This window comes from Ochotona curzoniae, unplaced genomic scaffold (assembly GCF_017591425.1).
Source record: "Ochotona curzoniae isolate NIBS_2020 unplaced genomic scaffold, NIBS_Ocur_1.0 contig_1071, whole genome shotgun sequence".
In the NCBI taxonomy this organism is placed as follows: Eukaryota; Metazoa; Chordata; class Mammalia; order Lagomorpha; family Ochotonidae; genus Ochotona; species Ochotona curzoniae.
In genome coordinates this window covers 12,558,910-12,577,192 of record NW_024464939.1, presented here as the reverse complement: position 1 = coordinate 12,577,192, position 18,283 = coordinate 12,558,910, and the positions used below count along the sequence as shown (strand labels likewise).

Below are 18,283 nucleotides of genomic sequence, written 5' to 3'. Positions count from 1 at the left end.
CTACATAGAAAATCCCAACGTCTACTAACCAACCATTACTAAAATTTTCATGTTCTACACACACACATATTCTTCCCTTAATTCCTTCTCTGCCTTTAGGTAGTGGTAGTCTAAAGTCATTTCTCAACATTTCTTATTGTGGCTAAATACACATACATAAATTTCTTTTTATAAATGTAAAACTAAACTTCATTTCTTTTTGAATCATTATTTCACTATTTAAAGACAGTTAATAGCTATTTCACCTAATATGTTATCATAAATAATTATGGCCACATAGATACTTAAAAGCTAGTCAAACTTGCTCACTTATAATTACAAGTGGATGGAAAATCTTATGTCCATTAAGTTTGAACTATTCACTTTAATGAATCATCACAAAATTATCCTGGGCATTACAGAAACTGCACTTGGAACATAGTGACTTATATATTTATCCATTAACTTGAGCCCAAAGCTACAAGATACAAATTGAAGTACAAAAACCATTTGTCATAAAGTTGAAGTGTTACGTGGCTTATGTTTGGAGAGGATGTCTGTGGCACCCCTGGGTGTTCACTCACCCTGCTGTTCTTCTCTTCAGAGGGACTCCTTCATGGAAGCACCTCCCACGTTGCATCACTTTAGATCCAGTTGCTGCTGTTGCTAAGCAATAAACAAATGTTTACACTATTAAACCTGTCAGGATTACTTAGGGCTTATCAGTAATCACCACAGCTATGATCTACTATGGCTAATATTTCTCCCACTCTGGAGAAGTTCTAAATCTTTCCCCCCCCTCAAAAAATTGCTCATTTCTTTGAGTGATAAGAATTCCAGTCATGTAAGCAATGTGTTTGTAGAGGAAGTTTTAAATTCAAATTCCAATTTTGTCATATTATTTATTTATTTATCCAACAGTTAACTTGATGCGCAAAGTTTTCAGTGTTGATGGAAGAGCAAGAAATCAAATGAACAGTCACTTTCTAGAATATAAAATAAAATTTCAACATAGAAGTATTAGAAAATTAGTGAAAGAACAAACAATGATTTAAGGCAACGTAAGTAAAACAAACATAATTCTACAAAAAATGGTATTAAATACTTTATAGAAACACAAAAAATGAATATTGTTAAGAATAAAACTAAATTTCATTCATATTTCAGCTAAATATGAAGGTACTTCAAAATAATTAAGGGATAAAGGAGCTAACATAAACATTTATTTTGATGCAAACGTTTTGAAAAATACATGCATAGTTAATCTTTGAAAGTTGTTTTTGTTTTTTAAAAGGCACAATCCATGAAAGGAGAGAAGAAGAAATCTTCATCTGATGGTTTCTTCTCCAAATGGCTGCAATGGCTGGGATTAGTCCAGACTGAAGCCAGAGCCTGAAGCTCCATCCAGGTCTCCCAAATGGATGGCAGAGACCCCAATACACTGGGCCATCGTCTACCTTCCAGAGCAAGAAGCGGATAGAAAGTGGAGCAATGGGCCCGGCGCGGTGGCACAGTGGTTAAGGTCCTCACCTTGCACACCTGGGATCCCATATGGGCGCCGGTTCTATCCCGGCAGCCCTGCTTCCCATCCAGCTCCCTGCCTGTGGCCCGGGAAAGCAGTCGAGGACGACCCAAAGCTTTGGGACCCTGCACTTCACGTGGGAGACCTGGAAGAGGCTCCTGGCTTTGGACCGGCATAGCATTGGCCGTTGCATAGCATTGGCCGTTGCATAGCATTGGCCGTTGCATAGCATTGGCCGTTGCGCTCACACGTGGAGTGAATCATCGGATGGAAGATCTTCCTCTCTGTCTCTCCTCTCTGTATATCCGCCTTTCCAATAAAAATAAAATAAATCTTTAAAAAAAAAAAAAAAGAAAGTGGAGCAAGAGCAAGGACAGGAACAAGCACTCACATAGCATGTTTGTGCTGCTAGCAGCAGCGTAACTGACTGAGCTGTAAATCAGTGGATTCAACTAACTCACTGAGAGAGAGTATTTCTCAGAACTCTAGTGACAGACATTTAGTATAGAGATTAATTTACTCACATCTCATATTGGAATACCTGAGTTTAATAGCTGGTTTTATCTATTGACTCGGGGAGTGAATCATCAGACGGAAGATCTTCCTCTCTGTCTCTCCTCTCTGTATATCCGCCTTTCCAATAAAAAAATAATAAAAATAAATCTTAAAAAATATTAAACACAGCAAAAGAAACAAGGAGATTAAAGATATTCTTTCATCAATACCCTAACCAGATATTAATTTATTAGTGAGTATAATTATTTTATTAGTTTATTTTATTAATTAGTATAATTAATATATACCATTGGTCAATATTTAATAAACCACTAATTAACTTTTTAAAAAGTCAGTCGGGTTCCTGATGCAGTGATTCAAATAAAATAACATAGATTTTCCAACCCATTGCAACTTCTAAATGCAATTTGCTTATTCTATCCACAGCCATGAATCCAGTGTGGCTGTTCTATGGATTGCCAAATCCTACCAAAAAAATTATGTTTAAGCTGATAGATGCTTTGTATTTTACTTCAGGATATCTATAAAAGAATCTGTAGTTCTTGTTAAAAAGTAAAAATTCCTGGCTACCACTGAAGCGCTACTGAATTAGAATGTATCTTAATGAAAGCCATCATATGCTTTTTAATCATTGTTTCCGTTAGCCTCGTGCTCTGACTTACACATGTGCACATGCCTGTGTGTTTCATCCTCATCCCTCTTCGATTCTGCTCTCCCTTGCTAGTTACTCATGAGAATCATAGCAGCATAAGGACAATAATCAAACATCTTGTCTTCTGCCTCATATTAAAAAAAAAAAAAATTGGAGCAAATAAAGAAGTCAGAACCTGAAGGAATTCTTTCCAAAGGTCTTACACAATCACTGACAAACCTGAGTGAATCAGACTTGTCTGTGTGACTACAGGATCAAGTTACAAAACAGGGAGCAAATTCAAGGTCTCTAGAAGAACAAGGGGGCAGCTTTAAGCTCAGTCAGCATCTACCAAAATGGTGAGCTTTTCTTAAGGGCAAAACTTAGCATTCCCTTCTTGCTGAGCAAAGAAACTTTGCCGAGTCACTGAAGAGATATTTAGCTGAACTGAGTTGCCCGATTTAGTAGACCTCTACCTTTGAGTCAAGTCTGAGGCTCCGAATCAGCACAAAAACCAGGTGGAACTAACCACAATGACCACATTACACACTCACTTGGGCCGTTGCTCTGACCTATAAACTGCCAAAGTTGACTATATCAGTAACTTTTCAAAGCAGAGATAATTGCTTATTTTATTTTTACTTTAATAAAATATATTCAATATTAAATTTGGTATTGAATTTATAGAAAAAATACTTTCCATGATACTGAACATTTCATTCTCTACTTCCCAGTACGTTCTGTGTATGGTCACTGGTGTGGTCCTTCTTAGCTCCAATTGAGACCCTTTCCAAACGCCTGGTTGTATTCATGTCATCTAAGACTCCTCCAGTTTTAAGTAACTGCCTTGGGAGTTTCGTTAAGCTTGATGTAATGTTAGATTGTTACACATATTTCAAGTATAAAGTAAACTAGCATAGAGAAATAGAAAAGAGAGACTTATGAAGTTCCTAGCTTCTGACTTCAGCTTGACCCTACTCACCGGGGACCCTGGGAGAGTGAGTCAGTGGGTGGAGGATTGCCCTCTCTCCCTCCCTCCCCTTCTGTTTCTGTTATTGACACTCAAGGAGCTAAAATCAATGAAAATAAATTTAATATTTTTCTTCAGAGGAAGAGCTTTACACTATAGAAGTTATCGGCGACCAGAAATCTGATTCATGGGAAGGAAGTCATTCCAGAAAAGTCAAACCCAGTCTGAAGGCACGTAAATTTCAGAGTTCTTGAGTCGGGAACACGGTGATGGAGATGAGATCATCGACATCATGCTATTTGCTCATCTACATTTCCTGGCTCTTCTGCCATAGTTTCTTTCTGGAAGTACTGAGACAGCATAGAGAATCACAAATTTTCAGTGGGAACCAACATGCTAGTTTGGGGCATGTTAATGTAAAGATTCCTAGCATACATCTGAGTGCAGAAATTTAAGAGGAAAGAAATAGATACAGCAGTCCAGAGCTCACAGGAAAGATCAAATGGAAATAGACATGTATCAGTCACATCGTGTCGGTATTTAGAGATAGAGACCCAGGTGAAACTACCTAACGGTAATAAATATTTGAAGAATGTGTTTCTGTTAATATGTTAGTAATATTTGACTTTCAGAAATCTTTAAGCAATGAATGTTGTTTATTAGGAAGAAAGGCAAACTACATATACTATGTATCTTTTTATTCTACGTATCTGTCTATCTGCTTATCATCCCTGTCCACTAATAATGCTATATACAATTTTAGGGGCAAGTGAAAATATATCTTGCCGTTTCTTCAATTTACATATTACAATTTCTCTGCTTTTTGACAAATTATCACATTTTTCCTTATAATTCATTCTGAATTGAAAACAGCAAACAACTTATCGTTATAAAGAAGTTTTTATGAGATCCAAAAACTCTCCTTGTAAATGCTAATATTGGTCATAAGCAGCATGTAGAAGTCAAAAGCAAATGGTAAGAACAAAAGTTTCATTAGATTTTAAATTAAGATCAATAAGTTGTCATGTTATGGGTGCTAATAAATTCAATTCAATTAAGCAAATACTCATGGTAGGTCTATTATGGACCTGGAATTGTACTAGGGGCTAGAATATATTAGTATGCCTAAAAAAATCACAGAAATTAAAATTCACAACATAGAGGGGAAGAACTTGGCATATGTTATCAAGTTAGTTTTGAGAGTCAGACATGGTATTCTGAGGTAATGACACTTAGACTTCATGAAAAGAATTTTGCATGCTCACTTCGGCAGCACATATACTAAAATTGGAAAACAATTTTGTGGAACAATAAAGCCTGTGGAATGGGCACTTTACAAAATGGAGAAAGCCCAGTGTGTGCAGAGAATTGAGGATGATGACATAAACCTGCCGGCACTCTTCTTAGCTTGTTTATATAGCCTTTGGAAAATATTTGAAATTTTTTCACATGATTTCATTTATCATTTGGGAAAAACAACACAATTCTTTTATGTTAAGGACTCTTTTCAATTAAGAATTACAGAACTCCGTAGTTGCAACTCCCTGCATTAGATGCCCGTGGCGCTGTCCATGGTACTATAAAATAACTAAGAGATGATATAATTAAAAGTCCTACGGCTGAGTATACATCAGAACCACTAAAAATTAGGATATAAGATAAAACATATCCAAGTTATAGTAAAATATAATCCATAGGCTGAAAGCCCATTGGTGTATTTTTTGCAGCTATATTTATTACTAGCTATCCTGAGGGATTGGTTATAAGACCCCTGAAGATCACAAGACTGCAAGCCCCTTATATAAACTGCTGCATACAGTTATTACATGGAGCCTACACATTTTCCAAAATGCTTTAAATCATCTGTTGATTACTCGCAATATCTGATACTATGAGATGTGTCTCAATATGTGTGTGTGTGTGTGTGTGCATCTATGCATATATGTGTGTATATATGCATATATGCTATGTTCAGAAAAAGAGGACTGAACAATAAAATCCTGTCCATGTTCATTCTATCTGCAGTATTTCTTCTGAATACTTCTGAATTTTTTCTAAATATTTTTGATGGGTAGTAGTTGATTAACTTCCCAAAGGTCAAAATTGCAGATACAGCAACAGTAGACACAGGGGGCAAATATGTCTATTTATAGGTGAATCTGACATGTCATCCATGAAAGAACTTCTTCAAACCAAGGATGCATGTAGTGATTTCAACACTGTGACAAAGGAAACACATGGAAAATTTTAAAACTATTCGTAGTCCAGGCCCTTCTCCAGAATAATAAAATCAGAATCTCTAAGGAAGAAATCCAAAATGAGTGTTTTCCTAAAGCTTCCTCAGAAATTTTCACAGACAATGTCCATATGAGAGAATTCAAATTAGGAAATTGAAATTGTGTCTATTGTGATGTGCAAAACAAATCTCCAGGGTTACCTTTGAATAGTTTATGGTATCAATGAACACACGCATATACAAAGTACACATAAGCATAAGCTCATACACATCAAATTATGAAGATAAGGTTATGTATGTTTTACTATAAAGAAATGTTAAGTGCTTGAGAGGATAGGAAAGGTGTTTATCCTAATTGGACAGTTTCAAATGTATATAAGTAACTAAAACATCACATACTACAAAAATATATGTACAATTTTGATGTAATACAAATTCTTTTTTTTACAGATTTATTTTTATTATTTTTTCATTGGAAAGGCGGATATACAGAGAGGAGAGACAGAGAGGAAGATCTTCTGTCCGATGATTCACTCCCCAAGTGAGCCCAACGGCCGATACTATGCCAGTCCGAAGCCAGGAGCCTCTTCCGGGTCTCCCACGCGGGTGCAGGGTCCCAAAGCTTTGGGCCGTCCTCAACTGCTTTCCCGGGCCACAGGCAGGGAGCTGGAAGCGAAGCGGGGCTGCCGGGATAGAACCGGCACCCATATGGGATCCCGGGCGTGCAAGGCGAGGACCTTAACCACTTGCGCCTCCAAGCCGGGCCCACAAATTCTAAATGTTACATAAAAAAGGACATTTGTGTCAACTGAATAAAATTGTATTAGTGAAAATATCCAAAAGTACCTGTTACTATTTTTAAATAAAAATCTTAAAAAGCCACAGAAATTTTCCCAGGAAAGCCATGTGGGTTAATTTTCAATAGCTGTAGCAATCATTCCCACTGAAAAAGCATTCAGTGAAGTTTAGCCATCATATTTTGGTTAAGTATACAAAACTACTTCAAAAAGTTCATGGAAAATGGAACTAAAATCATAAATAGGCTTTGGTGAAAAAGAATGGGGGGAGCAAAAATTTTTCTCATAATACGGTGAATTTTTTATGAGAAACAATGTATAGATTTCAATTTGTAACAACTTGCATGTTTAAATCCATTTTCCATAAACTCTTTGAAATACCTTATGAGCGTCTTAAAAGTTCCTTTTGAAAACAAATCAAATCCCTGGTGGCATTTTAAAATCTGGTTTTAAATAATCAGGAATACAGATGTTTTGGGTTAAGTATTATGTTTATATCCCCAGGATTTAGGAAGTAACAATAAAGGGCAAAACTAGTGATTAGTAGATAGAAATAAAATAAATTACTAAATTTTGTTATTGTTAAAAAAAAGACTGAATAACATGAGCTGGACAGAAGTTACAACCCTCAAAGTTGTGCAAAGGAGGAATGACCCCTTCGTTTCAACCTTACTTTCCTTGGGGAACAATGAGTGAAAAACAGAAAGAAGCTAGAAATTGTTTTTGTATCCTTGTTACTCCCGGGTTTTGAAGTATAAATTTCACCTCCAGTACAAACTTGAAAACTGGGTATTCAAAGAGTATTCTAGATTTTTTAAATATCTAACCTATAGGGAAAGCAAGAAATAAAATTAGTGTATAACAATTTGGTAGCTCAGGAAATACATTTATTAAAAGGCTCTTAGCCAATTTATAATGAATGAAACTAATCAGAAATATCAAGAGACTTAAAAAATGCAACTGACACAAAGTACTTGATAGTGATTTTTTAATGACTTTCTTTTTATTGTAAGCCTTTTTAATTTTTTCTATAATAATTTTTGTTAACAATTGTTAGGTATTTTCACCATTACCCAGGAATCTAGACACCACCAATAACACAGGTGATATTTATTCCAAGGGAAAGGCAGCCACAGGCAATGGGAGAAAAAGCAGGGCAGAAGAAGCTGGCCGTGGGAAGCGAGGCAAGACAGAGAAGAGGAGAGGGGGAGAGTGAGAGAGAGAGAGCATGAAGGATTGGTGGATAGGGCTAAGGTGGGCCATGGGGAATTGGTAGATGGAGAAGTAATAGGTACTGGTGGGAAGGGCCAAAGAGAGTTGGTGGCTAGGGCCGCCAGGTATGGCACCATGAGGTTACAGCAGATTGCTGGAGAACCGTGTTGTGAGGAAATGGCACTGAGCCCAAAATGACAGGGGCCTTACCAATCTTCAGGACTGATGTTTGAGTCACCCTCGCAGTAACAGTCATATATATTTATGGGATACAGATGTCCAGATAGTCAGCATTTCCTCTTCTTCGATAATATGTTATGCCTGGAATGAGAGAGCTGCTTTCTTCTATTTTTCAGAAAGCATGCCATATGTTATTGTGAACTATAGTCAGGCCAGTGTGCTTTATAACCCTCAAAACTTACTCTATCCACAGCTGATTTGGTGCCCTTCATCCAACCTGAGCCTATTCCCATTATGCTCCTTCCAGCCTGCAGTAGCTAGTATTATGTATTCAGATTTGCTTTGGTTTCCACATTTAAGAGAATATATGGTGCTTTTCCTGTGCCAATCTTATTTCACTTAATTAAGTATCCTCCAATTCAATTAAATTTGCTACAAATGATAGAACTTTATTTCTTATCATTGGTGAATAAAATTCAATTATACATATGTGTTTTTTATTATCCATTCAACTGAATCAACTTTGGTTGATTGCTGATTGTATATCTTTTCTGTTGTGAATAATGCTACAATAAGACAAGCATTGTGTAGTATCATCACATGAAGGAAGGTTGGGGTAGCACAATAAGATATTTTGAAAGAGAGAACTCATTCACTCAATTTTCATTACCGTATAATATAATTGTTCTATTTCGTTTCTATTTATTGTTGCTCATCTCTTATGCTTCCCTAGTTTATTAATTAAATCTTACCATAGTTATACAGGTATGGCGGAAATAGTGTATACATAGTGTTTAGCATTATCCATGACTCTAGGCATCCCCAAGTATTCTCCATAGAGGAAAGGCATTCCTGTAGCCACATGTGACACTAGAACACTTCTGTTGAACATGGAAGCTTTCCCAAAAGTTACTTATCTTGCTGTATGATTCTGAGTCACCTTACAGATGGGATAAAAGGGTTTCTCCTGCATGACACCCAGAAGCAACAGGAATTTAACATAGTTCATGGAAAAGCTAAAACATCATTACAGCAAATGAAAAGATGGTATAAAGACAAGCCAAGAAGAAAAATGATGCTATTCTTGAAAACAGGAAAAGGAAAATAGTCTTTACTCTGAAGGGGATGGCATTCTTAGTGACAACAGAGCACACAATGGAGAAGTTTGTCTAGCTAGGTCGCTTGAGCAAACAGATAGTGTCTCTCATTTTGATGTATACAGTATTGCAATGCATATGTTTTCTTTTTTGTAATATCCACCTTCTCTGAACAACTCCCTTGGTTTTACGCTAAAAGCATCATGTGTACTGGCAGAGTTAGTGTTTCTGCGCTTTAAGGTTTCAGTCAGGAAGAAGAGGCCACTAAAGCCCCCCGGAGCAGTAAAATCCAAGTCGGAGTCCACTACGTGGTACCCGCCTTTGTGACACTTGTCCAAAGCATCTGTGCTGGCTGTCCTCTACTCTGCTCCAACATCCAGGAAGTGTTGGACAGACTCCCTCAAGAGGTTCTGGGAGCGGAAATGTATCCAAGCTTACCTTAGATAGAACTTTCCAAGCCTTCGATACTACTGAGTGTTATACAGAGAAGATAATTTTTTTCAGATTTATTTATTTTTATTGGAAATTAAGATATGCAGAGAGGAAGATCTTCCATCAGCTGATTCACTCCCCAAGCGGCTGCAACAGCCAGAGCTGCACCGAGCCAAGAGCCAGGAATTTCTTCCTAGTTTCCCACAGGGGTGCAGAGTCCCAAGGCTTTGGGCCATTGTCGACTACTTGCCCAGGCCACAAGCAGGGAGCTGGATGGGAAGCAGGGCCACTGGGATTACAGAATAGGTGCCTATATAAGATCCCAGCACATGCAAGGTGAGGACTTTAGCCACTAGGCTACTGCACTGGGCCCAAGATGATAACTATTGAGTCAGGGTTGTAGTCTTAAAAATATATGTTTCATGAGTATCTCCTGCTCACAGGAATCATGTTTTAATACTTTCTGAAAATAGAAGTCTTGATAATGGAAAGAAAATTCCTCATGAGGAAATCTGTCATGTGCAGGTAAAAATCAGACTTTAAGCTTATGATACCAATGCACTGCATTGACACGGCAGGCACACTCTGCCATCCGGGGATGTGACAGTAATGAGGCGTTCAGGGAGTGCAGTTTCCCTCTCCTGCATGTGTCAGATGAGCCAATGTGACTGAAAATGGTTTCCCAGTAGCCTGTATCAGCATGCTAGCCTGGTGCTTGAGAAGGAAAAATGATTCCTTACAATGATCAGTTCCCACAACAATCTGCTAGCCTCCATTTCGATTAATTATGAGTGCAAGGAAGGAATCACCCCACTAATGAACTGTATCAAAAATACTTAAAGGAGGCCTGGCACAGTAGCACAGTGATTAAATCCTCATTTTGCACGCACAGGGCTCCTGTATGGGCACCAGTTTGTGTCCCAGCTGTTATGCTTCCCATCCAACTCTCTACTTGTATCCTGGGAAAGCAGCAGTAGACAGCCCAAAGCCTTGAACTCATGTGGGAGACCTGGAGGAAGCTCCTATCTCCTGGTTTCAAATCAGCTCAGCTCAGCTCTGTGCGTTTCAGCTACTTCTGGAGTGAATCAGTGGATGGAAGATCTTCCTCTCTTTCTCTTCTTTTTCTCTGTGAATCTGACTTTCCATTAAAAATAAAATAAATCTTTTTTAAAAATCTCTATAAGACCTAATGCGTTATTGTGCAGCAGATGTTTCCAGAAAGTCCACCATAACTTTAAAGTAACTAAATGAAAAATTCTGCAAAACATCAAGCAATGTCTCAGTCTCTGACTGCAGATGCTTCTCCCTTTATGCTGTGTTAGAACAGGAGAAACTCCATTTGGCAAAAATATCACGAAGTTCATAATGCATTTATTACATCCAACCCATTGAACCGAATAGTTCAACCACACAGCATGCTGTGATTTTTCACTGGCGCACATGATGACTGGGAGCTGAGGCTCACTGCCACTGCCCTGCTAGCTGAGGAAAAGATCACTTTCCAAACTCCAGGTGTGATTCCTACTAAATGTGTTTCTCCTTCACACCATCAGTGAAGGAAGAGGTCCCAAGATGAATGTATAACTCACAAAGACCCTGTATTGTGATTCTCTCCCTGTCATCTTCCTGAATGGAAGTGCATTAAGGATAGAAACGGAATCAGATGATGTGGAAATGCATTTTTTTTATCTTTGTCATTATAAAGACAACTAAAAATCATAGTTGCAAAGGGCAAGGAGGAAAGTGACAGGTTTGCCCATCCCACCCTCCCAAATTAATTTTTATTCTTCTTTTAAAAAATTAATGCAGAACAATAGGCCTTATATCACCAAGTAGGTAACAAGTGATCAAAAATGAGTAAGCTTATCATATTGTTTTCTATATACTTATATTTTGGAAATAACCAGTGAAATAAGACAGCATTTTAAAGTAAAAAAAAAAAAAATCTCATACAGTCATTCTTTTATCTCGTTTCCAGTTTGGAATGTTTGTTTTTCTTTTACCATTTATTTATTTTTGATTTTGAAAGTCAGATTTAAACAGAAGACACAGAGAGAAAGAAAGAGAGAAGGAGAGGGAGAGGGAGAGAGAGAGAGCGAGAGAGAGAATCTCCCATCTGTTGGCTTACTTTTCAAATGACTGCAACAGTCAGAACCTGACCATTGCTGTGCCAGGGCAAATCCAGGAACCGTGAGTTTCTTCCAGATTTCCCATGTGGATACAGGGGCCCAAGGAGGTAAGCCATCCTCTGTAGCTCATAGGCATGGAACTGTATTTTAAATGAAACAGCAGGGTCTCAAGCAAGCTCCTGTGTAGGACACAGGTGTCAAATGTGGAGGCTTTATACACTATGCCACAACACTGGCCCAGAGCTGAAATTTCTTGACAAAACAAATACAAAATGAAGCAACAAACCAAACAGTGCTAGATTTGTATTTACCAACTTAGCCAAATCAAACTAACTTTTCTGGAATTCTTTCCCCTGACCAGTACTGCTCATCAGCTTGATTAAACTTCAGTCACTCTTCCTAACTCTGGCACTTGTCTCTCTGAGCATTAATTTTCTACAACTGATCATTAAATTAAGCATCCTTTTCCTGCCTTTCTGATAGCAAATATTTTTAGAAGTCTCTTTATAAGACTTACTTTTTCATGGATTGGAAAACTTTCCTTTCAAAAAGATCAATAACAACTACAAATGCAATCTATGTGAGTGATATTGGCATTGGCATTCAAGATTCTATTATTATTTACATCTTTGTACATTTGAGAAACAGTGTGGTTTTTTTCTGTTTGCTGTTCATTGAATTTACCCAATGCCATGTTAAGCCTGTGATTGTGAAGTAAACTGAAAGCATTCCATTTTTTTTTTTTAAAGATTTATTTTTATTATTTTTTCATTGGAAAGGCGGATATACAGAGAGAGGAGAGACAGAGAGGAAGATCTTCCATCCGATGATTCACTCCCCAAGTGAGCGCAACGGGCCGATACTATGCCGATCCGAAGCCAGGAGCCTCTTCCGGGTCTCCCACGCGGGTGCAGGGTCCCAAAGCTTTGGGCTGTCCTCGACTGCTTTCCCAGGCCACAGGCAGGGAGCTGGAAGGGAAGCGGGGCTGCCGGGATTAGAACCGGCGCCCATATGGGATCCCGGGGGTGCAAGGTGAGGACTTTAACCACTTGCGCCACCGCGCCGGGCCCAAAAGCATTCCATTTTTAAAAATTCTTAGAAACTGATCAGAAACGAAGAAAGAGAATAAATGGATGGGTAGATGGGTAGAGGGAGGCAAGTATCACCAATGCTAAATCTGTAATGTGAAATACATGGAGTGTATCTACCTTATAAAAATAAAATGATAATTAAAACAAATGTGTCAAGGACAGATAAAGCCCATGTCTTTCAGTCACTTAGAAGTGTAGTCGTCTAACCAGTGGAAACTTTTCTCCAAGCTATTAAGCTACTTTCATTAATGAAGATAAGAGAAAGCATTTTTTCCTTTGGGTAAGGATAATTAGCAAACACAAATGGCCAAAATTATACTCCCCAGTCTTAAAGACTTATTATGAAATCAGATTTCTGTCTCCCTTTCCTTAAAAAATTTAGTTCTTGGGAAGATAGAGTTACAGAGAGAGATTGAGAGAGACAGAGAAGGAAAAAGAGATCTCCCACCACTGGTTCACTCTTCAGATGACTGCAATGGTAAGGCTTGGACCAGCAGCCAGGAATTTCATCAAGGTTTCCACGTGTGCAGGAGCCCAAGAATTTTAGCCATCTTCAGCTGCTTTTCCAGGTCATTAATAAGGAACTGGATCAGAAGTGAAACAGCTAGGATACCAACTATCACTATATGGTGTACTAGCATCTCAGGAAACATCTTAACTTGCTTGCCACAGTGCTAGTCCCACAGATTCCTGTCTTCTATTAGTACCTTGGGTAAAACCTTCCTGGCTCTTTAAAATTGTCTGATATAAGTTTTGCTTTAACACTTGCATATCTTTCTTTTAGTGTGAACCACAAGAGCCATTTTTGCTTGACATTTGCAAGGCAGAAGTGGGACAGCAGTCATATTCTTACACTTAGGTCAGTGCTGGGCACTGGAGGCTATTATAGGCAGACCTACAGCTTTTTCAGTCCCCGTTGAACATTACAACAGGGACTTACATTCCCAACAAATCCTTTTGTAGTCTTTATAGCAAATGGGGCGGTAGTCAAAATTTCAAACTTGTGTTACGTCTATTCTAGCGCTGAGCACTACCATCTCTTACTGGCTACCGGTGGATCACTGAAGTTTCAGTGTTGATTGATGGCAGTGAGAGACAGGTGTATGTGTCAGCTCATTCTTGTTCATTTAGTCTGTCCTTGCTACTCAACCACATGTCTATCTTTTCTGTCTCCTTTTTTTGTTTATTATCTGACCTGCAATAGCTAACAAAATCCCAAAGCTGCCCAGTTTAATAGTAGATAAGACAGAGCAGGAATAAAAATGGTCTAATGGTTAGTTGATAACAATAAACTTACAACTGAAATAGTTGAGCATCATATTAACAGCTTATTTCGTTTGTATATACTGAAAACTCTAACTCTAGTAAACAGAGGCCTTGTTGAAATCATTATAGTTGAATGGCTCCATATTTCAAGAAAATTTCAGATATATTCAGATTCAAAAACCCAAATGCCCCTGTAGGAAGGGAATGTCAAGTATCCTTGAGGAAGAACCTATTCTATAAATGAACATTTGTAAGATGTGTCTTCCAATCTTCTACACAGAGGTGTGCATCATTCTTTATCACTGTAATTTTGTATTCAGAAGAAGCAATAATCCAATTTTTGAAAGATTGCTAGGCACTATTTCTAAACAAACTAATTTGAGGAGATCAAAACGTCACTGTAATATAATAGTATTAACGAGAGTTAAGGGAGATCTATAGGCACTGGGGCCACAGGGTACGAGCGAATCTCCAAACTTGCACTGTGAATAATTTTCCAAATTCCAGAATGCGCGATCGAAAAAAGTAAGCATAGCAGCTGGCTGAATTCTCCCCCTTTTCACTATTGTGTTAGCAAAAGCCAAGTAGAAGTCATTAAAACAGCTGAAATAGTAAAAACAAACAAGCAAGGAAACAAAAGCCATAGGTCTACATCAATTCTCCAGCCTGATGTCATAATCTAGTTGGCTGAGAGTTTTAACATCCCTACACCCAGAAGGATACCATAATGCGCCTTTCTTTTCAGGCTATGTGATGTTTAGTGGATGGGATCAGATAATAATAGCAAATACCCAAGGCATTGTGTATAAACTTCTACGCTAATTAGATAATGAACTGTAAAAGTCTGAAGCTTTAGGAATAAGAAGCAAATTTTTTTTGCTAGATCAACTGGAATATTTTTAAAAGAGCCATTTACATTTGCATCCATGATTCCAAGACCTATGTATCCTGCCCATGAAAGAAGCAGCTGGTAAATTTCCTTATTGCTGATTTAAAGTAGATCCTGAAGGATATGACTCAAGGCCCTCAACAGGTTGTCACCAAGCTGCCTCTGTGACTGAGACTTGAAAAGGCCATGCTTGTCATTCTATCAGGTCAGCTGCTTCAATGTGACAAGAAATGTGAAAGAAGAGTAAATAGGAATTCCAGGTACAGGAGGCAATTACTACGTTTCATTTGAAGCAAAGCTGTGACAAATACAGCTGGAGGCTTTGCCGAAGCATTGCAGGCAGGGATGGCAACTCATTGTTGAGAATCTGTTGATTCCCATGGAAACAAAGCCTGTGTAATCAAATTTCTACTTGGAAGATGGATGAACCCCTGAAATGCCATATTATATCAACATGTCTCTTGGCAGATTAGAGCCTGAAGTGTGTGCAGCCACTGCAGCAGTGACTGTAACAGATAGAAAACCCTGTTTTCTCCCATCCTTGCCACTTTGTTCATGAACCTCTTGGCTTGGGGAAGAGGCTGTCGAATGTCTATTGAATGGTTATCATGTCTGGTTACTAAAATTTTTCTGTGGTGTGAATTTTTTGGTGAGCTTTGCCATTTTACACAAATATATTCAAAATTTGTGTCAATGCAGGAAATCTGTCCACATATTTCTTCCTCAAGACCTTTTAGAACTAATAGTTTGGAGTCCCTACTTATCCAACCAAATGATTAGATACTACATGATTAGATACTACAGATCCAGATCATTGTTCAACTCTGATTATAGGAAAAATGAGTAACTCAGTATATTGTTCAACTTTCTGATCAGTAACTGCATTGTTTCACTATAGTTTTTCAGGAATATGCCAGACAATGCATGTAATATCACAGCCATCATCTTTGGTAATGCAAATACATTATACAGAACTATCAGGATTTTTCTGTCTCACTTTTCTCCTCAACTCTCCATGAGGCCTGGAATACAATTTAAGAGAGAAGAGCCACATGGAAGGAAAATGAGTCACAAACTCTTGGACCAATTACGTTTTGTACCTTCACATACTGATTGAGCTCAATCTCATATCTACCTTTCCAATTTGATGTCGGATCTTCCTGTGCTCTCACAAAATAACACAACTCTGATCATATGGAAATTTGATGGCCCACAGCTGAAATGTTAGTTAGCTGTAAGGATCAGTAGCACAGTCAGACAGCAATTTTTAAAAGACGATAATGAGATGTTATGTTGTGACTTTTAATGGGTCGGGGTGATATTCTGCCAGCTCTGCCTTTAGACCACAGATGATCTCCCTAAGAAACTGTTGAATTTATCTGGACAATGAGATGCTGGGCAGTATGCAAAGTAGAGGCTTGCAATGAGTCTCAACTGAATTTGAACTGTGGTTATGCAACAAGTTGGAGGAATCCACCATGGGGGGGAGGGTACAAGAGGGGTTGGGAGAATCCCAGAGCCTATGAAACTGTGTCATAAAATCAAATGTAATTTAAAAAAAGATGATAATGATCTGCCAGGAAAGCTATAGGTTTGCTCCAAAATCCACATGTGCACTGTGAGTAGTATTGAGGCATTGCTGAGGGGAATAAAACTTCTAATCATTAGACACACTGAGCCTCTTAAACTATGAACCAACAAGTTTAAAAATAAGATGCAATTGTAATTCCAAGGGTTACTAATTCTGATTAATCAGGAGAAATTAAGCTGCCATTGCACAGTAAAGAGTATGTATACAGCTCCAATTCATAATATATTTGTGCATACATGTGGTTTATTTTTTTTAAAAGTGGGAAATGGAATTAATAGACTAAATATTCTAAAAACCCATGCATCCAAGGGACTAGCCAAGATGAATGCTATATTAATTCTAAACATCCATTATAAACTTTGCATGGATTTAAAAATATTTAATAGCAAATAAGCTCATCTTTTAGCGATACTTTTGCATGAATTTGTGCAAGTCCCTTTGTGTTAATCACCTGTTCATCTCTTCTATAATCTAATAGAAAGGTCAGGAGTAAATAGCTGCATATTTAAGTGATTAAGTTACAGATGTTCAAGGGGGAAACAAGATCCTCATAAATGTTCATCTTATAAGAATACTTCTAGATGCAGCACTGAAGTAACAGACACATCTGGTAGAGGACATAACCAGGTTAAAGGAAATGAACAAGCTGAACATTTTTGTTACTTTCTTAATTTCTTTCCTTTTTGAACTGACCCTGATCTACAGCCATGGAATTTACTAGGATGACTGAGCAGACTGTTACATGGGGGGTCAAGACTTGGTGTTCTAAGTTATCTTAACAAATTTTTATGAGCTTGAGTTTAACTGTAATTATTCATTTTAAAAGTGGTGCTATCACATTGATACACGTAATTGTTATGTTTCTCAATTCCTTTTTGAAGATTTTCATTGTTATCTAGCAATCCTTTTCTTCATTTTTTTAAAAAGATTTCCTTATTGGAAAGGCAGATATATACAGAGAGGAGAGACAGAGAGGAAGATCTTCCGTCCAATGATTCACTCCCCAAGTGAGCGCAACGGCCGATGCTATGCCAATCCGAAGCCAGGAGACTCTTCTGGGTCTCCCACGCGGGTGCAGGGTCCCAAAGCTTTGGGCCGTCCTCGACTGCTTTCCCGGGCCACAGGCAGGGAGCTGGAAGGGAAGTGGGACTGCAGGGATAGAACCCATGCCCATATGGGATCCCGGGCGTGCAAGGCGAGGACCTTAACCACTGTGCCATCGCACCAGGCCCCTTTTCTTCATTTTTTTCCTGTAGCCTCAGTTCTTATTAAGCTATTCCTCCACAACAACAAGATGTGTGCTGGTGCTTGTCCCTGTTGGCAAACATGCTAACATACTAACTCACCTGGCTTGTATGAACTAGCGATCAATCCCATTGGTTAACAATTTCCCATTGGATCTCTTGATGTTTCTCTAATCCCTCACATGATAATTGTTGAATTCCATGATGAACATAACTTTTGTTTTAGGTAACTCTCATCAACAAAATTGGAGGCTTGTAATAAGTCATGCTGGCTATAGCTTGTCCCTGATGATACCACAGTTCCTGTTAACTCCAAGTCTTTCTTTCCTTTTTGTTTATCTGATGACTTTGTTTCTAAGACAAGTGCAAAAACAACAGCTACACATGGTGTTTTACCAGCTCTCACTATTGTGTATGATCAGTATTTTTTTTAAAAATCCCATATACTCTATCATTCAAAATGACGTTTTCTAATAAAATTCCCGCTAATACAGGATCAAC

At 38.2% G+C, this 18,283-nt stretch overlaps 1 long non-coding RNA gene across 1 annotated transcript; it reads left to right on the top strand.

Moving 5' to 3' along the window:
• Window positions 1-337: 337 nt before the first annotated feature.
• Window positions 338-16,418, top strand: LOC121166364. The gene is made up of 3 exons (XR_005885409.1): window positions 338-348; window positions 14,022-14,028; window positions 16,233-16,418. It is a non-coding gene; the product is annotated as an uncharacterized LOC121166364 (long non-coding RNA).
• Window positions 16,419-18,283: the final 1,865 nt, after the last annotated feature.